This window comes from Grampus griseus, assembly GCF_964374135.1.
Source record: "Grampus griseus genome assembly, chromosome: X".
Taxonomy (NCBI): Eukaryota; Metazoa; Chordata; class Mammalia; order Artiodactyla; family Delphinidae; genus Grampus; species Grampus griseus.
Window position 1 is genome coordinate 89,450,236 of NC_138999.1, and position 6,773 is coordinate 89,457,008.

Sequence of the window (6,773 nt, forward strand, 5' to 3'; positions counted from 1 at the left end):
TCTCCTCCTTTACTTTCACTCCCATCTGTTGGCCTTGATTTTTATTTTATTGAGAAAATAGAAACCATTACAGAAAACTCTCACTTCTTTCCACCAACAAGTCTACAATCCTATCTGTACTTTCACCCATGTTTTCCTCTTACTTTCTCTTACAACTGAGTAAGCATTCATCCTCTTACCAAAGGCCAATATCTCACATACGCTTTGAAGGTTATCCCTCTTACCTCCTAAGAAACTTGCTCTTTGACTTAGTTATTCCCTCTCTCTTTTGTATCAATTTCTCTGTTTCCATGCAATCATTTCTATCAGCATAAACCTCTTATACTAGTCCCATTCTTTTAAAGAAAAAAAGTTTTGAATCTAGGTCATCCTTCAGCCACTGTTCTGCTTCTCTGATTCCCTTTACAACAAAACTTCCCAACCCAGTTGTCTGTAGTTGATGTCTCCACGTCCTCACCTCTTCATCTCTCCTCAGCCCACAATTTTCCAGCTTCCATCTCCATCATAGTTCTTGAGATACTGTTCTTCCCAAGGTCAATAATTACCTCAGTATTGCCAAGTTCAGCAGTCACTGCTTTGTTTTCATTTTACTTGACTCCTCAACAGCACTCCTTTCTTCTTGAAATATTCTCCTCATTGTTTCTGTATTAGTCAGCTCAAGCTGCCATAACAAATACCATACACTGGGTGGCTTAAACAACAGAAATTTATTTCTCACAGTTCTGGAGGCTAGGATGTTCAAGATCAAGGTCCAACATGGTTTGAGTTTTGGTGAGGACTCTCTTCCTGGCTTGCTGATGGCCACCTTCTCACTGTATCTTCATGTGGAGATATATATGTACATATGCAGAGAGAGAGAGAGAGAGAGAGAGAGAGAGAGAACGATCTCTGGTATCTCTCCCTCTTCTTATAAGGACACCAATCCTATTAGATTAGGGCCCTACCCTTTTGACCTCATTTAACCTTAACTTACTTACTCAAGACCCTGTCTCCAAATACAATCACGTAAGGGGTTAGGGTTTCAACATATGAATTTTGGAGGAACACAATTCAGTCCATAGTAGCTTCTGTAACACTAGTCTTTCCTGTTTTTTGTTCCTGCCTCGGCTTACTGCTCTACCTCTGGTTCCTTTGTTGGCTTCTCATCCTATAACTGACTCTAAATGTTGGCATTCTTCCATTCTCTTTATGGACCCTCTTCTCTTGCTACATTCTCTCCCTAGCAATGTTCATCAATTCTCATGGATTCAATTACCATCCGATGTTGATGATTTTCAAATTTGTATTTCCAGGTTTTCATATCAGCTGTCCATTTGAAATTTCCACTTTGATATCTCGTAGTAATATCAAACAACATGTTGAAAAGTGAAACTATTGTTTTTTTCCTACCAAACTTGCTTCCCATCCACAATCTTCCCCATTCCAGTTAATAGCATCAGCATCCATCCACAATTTTTCTAGCCAGAAACTTATGAATTCCTTGATTCCTTGCTCTGAAACCTTGATTCACTTTCCTCTTGCCTTATTCTTCCCTGAAACAGATACACCAGTCAATCATGCCAATTGTAGTGCCAACATATATCTGGAATCCACCTCTGACTTCTACTGACACTATCTTAGTCAAGCCACACATGAGTCACTACAACAGAATCCCAACTGGTCTCTCTGGTTCCTTTCTTGCCTCATCTAATTCATTCTCCACTTAGCAAAGTGATTTTTAAAACTGTTAAATAAATCATGTTACTTATTACATAGATCTATTCGATAACTTTCTATTACACTTTGGATAAAATTCAGAGTCAGGTATCATGACCTGTTAAGGCCCTGCATGATTGCACCTCTTTATAATTCGACACCCTCATCTTCTGCCATTCTCCACGTCATGTACTCTTCTTCATGCACACTGGTCTTTTTTTCACTTTCTTAAACAAGGCAGTCCCTTTCCTATTTCAAGGTCATTATGTATGCTGTTCTTTCCATTTATAGTGCTCCCCACTGACTTTTCTCAAGGCAAACTCCCTAGATCTCAGCATGAGGATCTCTTCCTCAGGAGATTTTTTCTCACCTTGTTTTTTTTTTTTTAATTTTATAAACAGCATTTAGTGTACAGAGTACTCTGAAGGAAGAAAAATATGTACAGCCATTTGTTTTCATTAATACATTTCTATTCTGTCCTGCAATACTGAAAAGGTGGAATGTGGCACAAAAATAACCCCTAGGAGTTACAAATTAGAAAACAACACTTTTAAAAAAGATTTTTACTTTTCTGTAGAAATATAAAAACTGTGGTTTATAGGGAAGAAATTAAACAAAATAAAGTCCAATCAATTGTTGAGGTGGCTTTAACACTTAAAGTTTTGTCCCTTAAACCCACTTGTCAACAGCAGTAAGTGTTTAAAATCTAAATATAAATAAATGGGCAGCTCTGACCGAATAGCAGCCCAGTTCGAGCAACTTACAGTAACACTTCAGTGTTCTCTGTGCAGAAATAATACCCCTTCCTGGCATTCTTATGGGGTACACATGCAGGAGAGCTTCACTTCATGCTGCAACCTACAACTGAACATCCATCCTCTCATCACATGGGGCCATCCACAACACCACTAAATGTACCAAAACTGATTTGTTAAAAAAAAAAAGCAGAAACTAACACATTATTGTAAAGCAATTATACTCCAATAAATATGTTTTAAAAAATTAAAAAACAAGTGGATGGGGGAGACAGGAATAGATGACAGCCATTACGTTGTCTTCCTGAAACCCTTTAGAATAGGGTAGATGTTCTCAAAGGCTTCATAAATTTCTGCTCTGACTTTAGCACCTGTTAATATAACTTGTCCAGAAACAAAAATAAGGAGAACAATTCTCGGTTTGATCATTCTGTAGATTAAACCAGGAAATAACTCTGGCTCATAACTACTGAACTGTTGGTGGGTAAGCACAAAATCTTCTAACCTTATAGGGAATTTCACATCACTGCTCCCCACCATGTCCTGAATCTTGAAGTCCAAGAACTTAGCTAGAACACCCAACTTCTGTACAACCCCGGCATGTTTTCTTGCTGCTAGTCTGGACTGTTCTTCACTCTTGGCTCCTGTGCACGCCATCTTCCCAGAACTGAATATCAGTGCAGTGGCCTGGGGCTCTCTTATTCTCATAATTACAGCAGCAAACCGTTTGGGATTATATTCAGCATTCCCTGCATGAAGTACAGTGGTCTTTAGGTCAAGTTTACAACCAAGATTCACTGTGGATACAATATTTTGCAGCTGCGGCACAATCCCAGAGCTCTCTGAGGCTGACGTGGCAGGGGTAGGTAATGGGGGTCATGGGGGAGGGATACAGGGGAGTGGTGCCCGGCAAGGGTGCGGTCGTTAAGAGTTTGTGAGTGGAAAAGCTGTGGTGTCTGGCCCGAGGCTCCCTGGGTTGCCTGCTGGGACGTCGACTGCTGAATGGCTGCCACTGCCGCCTGCTGCTGCTGCTGCTGCTGTCTTCGCTGCTCTTCCAATAAAGACAGACTATTGGTGTTCTGAATAGGCTGTGGAGTCAGTCCTGTGCCATAAGGCATCATTAGACTAAAGATAGGGATTCTAGGAGTCATGGTACCCTGAGGGAAGGCCAGGCCCTGGGCATAAGGTGGGAGGTTGTTGTTCTGATCCATGAGGTTCATTTACTTCTTGGCAAATCAAAACCCTTTGGACTGTAAATCGCCTCAGCATTTAGTCTTTTCCTAGAGCATCCCCAGCACACTCTTCTTAGCGACTTCCTTAACTCTCTGGGTTATCTTCATGCACACCAAGAAACAGTGTTGCTTATTCTCAGAAAAGAGAGTTGTTTGTAGAATCTCCTCATTTTTTGGTCAAATCTGATATTTTTTTGATATAATCACTGGAGTCACTGCAGAGATAACTCTCACCTTCTTATCAGGAATAATTTCCTCCATCCTTGCCTCCTATAACTCTATCTCAACTCCTTGATTGTTTCTTTTGTTAACATTTACAATTTACAATACTTCTATTCATGTATTTTGCTTTGTTTAATGTCAGTATCCTCCACTAGACTGCAAGCTCCATTTTTGTTTGTCTTGTTCACTGCTGATTTCTCAGGTCCTAGCCTGGAATAAAATGAACTCTACATAGATAATACTTGTTGAACCAAAAAATTTAAAGTAACAGGCATGAGGGCTTCCTTTCATAGATTTTGGCAGTCTAGCCTAATGGACACAGGAACCTCTGATATCAAATTCAGCCTTCCAAGCAATGAGTAGTCCTTCCCAGACCCACTTCACCTCTAAGGAGATTCAACATGGCTCTGTTTAGCCAAGGTCCTTTAAGGTCTGTGGAAGAAGGTTCTGAGCCTGGAGTCTATGAATAGGATTGGTGGTTTATGAAACCTCAGAAATTGTATATAGTAATTTGTGAATATGTTAATCTGTGTATTTTTCTAGGGAAAAATTCTACAACTTTGATCAGATTCTTAAAGGAGTTCATGACCCAGAGAAGGTTAAGAATCACTCACCGAAGGGTCTTTTCCTGGGATAACTGCCAGCCAGAAGTCCTGAACTGCTCTAATTAAAATGTAATTGGAGAATGTAGCTGAAACCACTATTTCCTTTGAGCTTTTCCTGGAGCTATGATCAGATCTGCTTGAGCCTTCCCTGGATTTGGGGTACATTTTTGGCATTATATAATGTGCCTTAAATCTTATCTAGTCATGCTCTGCCCCCTGTGACCCACATTGACCTGGTTGCTGTTTCCTGCCTAATCTTAGATTCTGACCAGACCTGCGCCAGTGTCACAACCATGCTGATATAACCAGCACATCCTTTTGTCTGACTCAGCTCTGTCAGGGATCTTCACTGGTCCCAGACTGATGGATCAGAATTATTATGTCATTGACCAAGACAATAAAGTAGGAGTGGAGGGAAAACTGATTCAAGAACTCAAGATCAGAAAGCAAATCTGATCATATGAGTCACATTGGGGCTTGTCTGATCATATGAGTCACTTTGGGGCCTTGTGAAATGCAGATAAAACAGATTCTATCCACCCTGACCTACTAAATCACAATCTTGAGGGGAGTGGTGGCCTGGAAATCTGTATCTTAACAAACTCCCACTGTGAGGTGAGTGTTATGATCAGGTAATTTTGGGAAACTTTATGTCTAAATTGCAATTCATCGGTTCATCTTGACACTTGACTTTCACAATCACAATTTATGACATTTTAATGATTGGAAATGTTCATATTTCACGAAATTAATTAGGTAGAGAATTTTGAACAGTGTATGAAGGCAAAGTTGTGGATTTAGTCTTAATCATTCAATTTACTCTAATTTATGTTCAAGCTGAAATATTACATCTTCTCAGTCTGTGTCAAATTGTTCTGTAGCTGATTTTCATCAGGGTTCTTTTTAGTATGACATTGGTTTCCCCCAAATCTGAGGACCTTTAGGTTGTGGTTTACCCAGTTTATGCTCAGGAACTTCTTCATGAAGAATTTAAACATTCCTTTATTTAGCTTGTCTTTCACCACTATTAAGTCATCTTTGTATAAAGATCACTTTTATAAAAATTGAGCCTCATAACTCGTACTTTCCAAATGAGGAAATGGACACTCAGAGAAGCTATTTGATTCACCCAAGATCACAGAGCTGTTTAGTAGCAGGGTCAAAGCGTAAAGCTGTTCAACTGTTCTGTGTTGATTGAGCACTTACTTTATCCAGGTCAATGAACTCACTGATGGGGATACAAAGATACAAAAGACTTGGTCCCTGCCCTCAAGGAAGCCCAGGTCTTCAGATTCCAAAATGAGTCAGGTATCCTGAAGATGCTGGTACACTGCTAATATCATTTGAACTTCATTAGAGAAAATTGTTTTTAATCTTGACTCATATTTATAAAAACAATTTTTGGGACTGTGGCAGGAGAAAGAGAGGTTATGCACTATTATCCTAAACACATGTTGTGTTTTTGGTCTGTACAGCACTTACATTTTCTTAAATTATCAGTTAAAATTGGGAGAGTTCACATTTAATATCTAGATTTCTGGATTCTCTTTAAAAAAACCCCCAAAATCTGGCCTTACTGGACCAATGTTCCCTTGTGGCAGTAATTCTCTGGAGGTGAGGGACTGCTGCCAAATTTTTATGGGCTGGTGCTAGCAGTTCATATAGTTCCTAACCAGTACGTTGCACACACTCCTATTGCCTACCCAACCCCTAGAGCATTTAAGTTTGCTAACCCTGTCCACTAACTTCTGTGGCTACCAGTTGTTGTCTGAACTGTTCCTGACAGCAGATGGCAGAAACAAGCTGTGTAATTTCCATTTCCCCTACAAGTAGGAAAGATGTACTGTAGCAACAATCGACTTCTGAAGCTTTTCTTTTTTCCTCTAAAAACAAAACAAAACAAAACAAACAAACAAAAAACAACCTACGGTCACTAGATTTTAGCTGAGTCATATTTTGACAAAGTAAGTGGTGAGAAAGGGATTTGGTGCCAATTGTAGCAACAATTGACTTCAGAGGCTTTTCGTTTTTCTTCTTAAAAAAACCCCTAAGGTCATAAATGTAAGACCAGATACTATAAAACTCTTAGAGGAAAACATAGACAGAACACTCCTTGACATAAAATGCAGCAATATTTTTTTGATCTGTCTCCTAGAGTAATGGAAATAAAAACAAAAATAAACAAATGGGACCTAATGAAACTCAAAAGCTTTTGCACAGCAAAGGAAACCATAAACAAAATGAAAAGACAACCCACAGAATAG

The 6,773-nt window shown here is 39.4% G+C and overlaps 1 pseudogene across 1 annotated transcript; it reads right to left on the reverse strand.

The window, feature by feature from the left end:
- Nucleotides 1-2,741: 2,741 nt before the first annotated feature.
- LOC309839193 (TATA-box-binding protein-like) lies at nucleotides 2,742-3,661 on the reverse strand (annotated as a pseudogene). The gene has a single exon. The product of its transcript is annotated as a TATA-box-binding protein-like (transcript).
- Nucleotides 3,662-6,773: the final 3,112 nt, after the last annotated feature.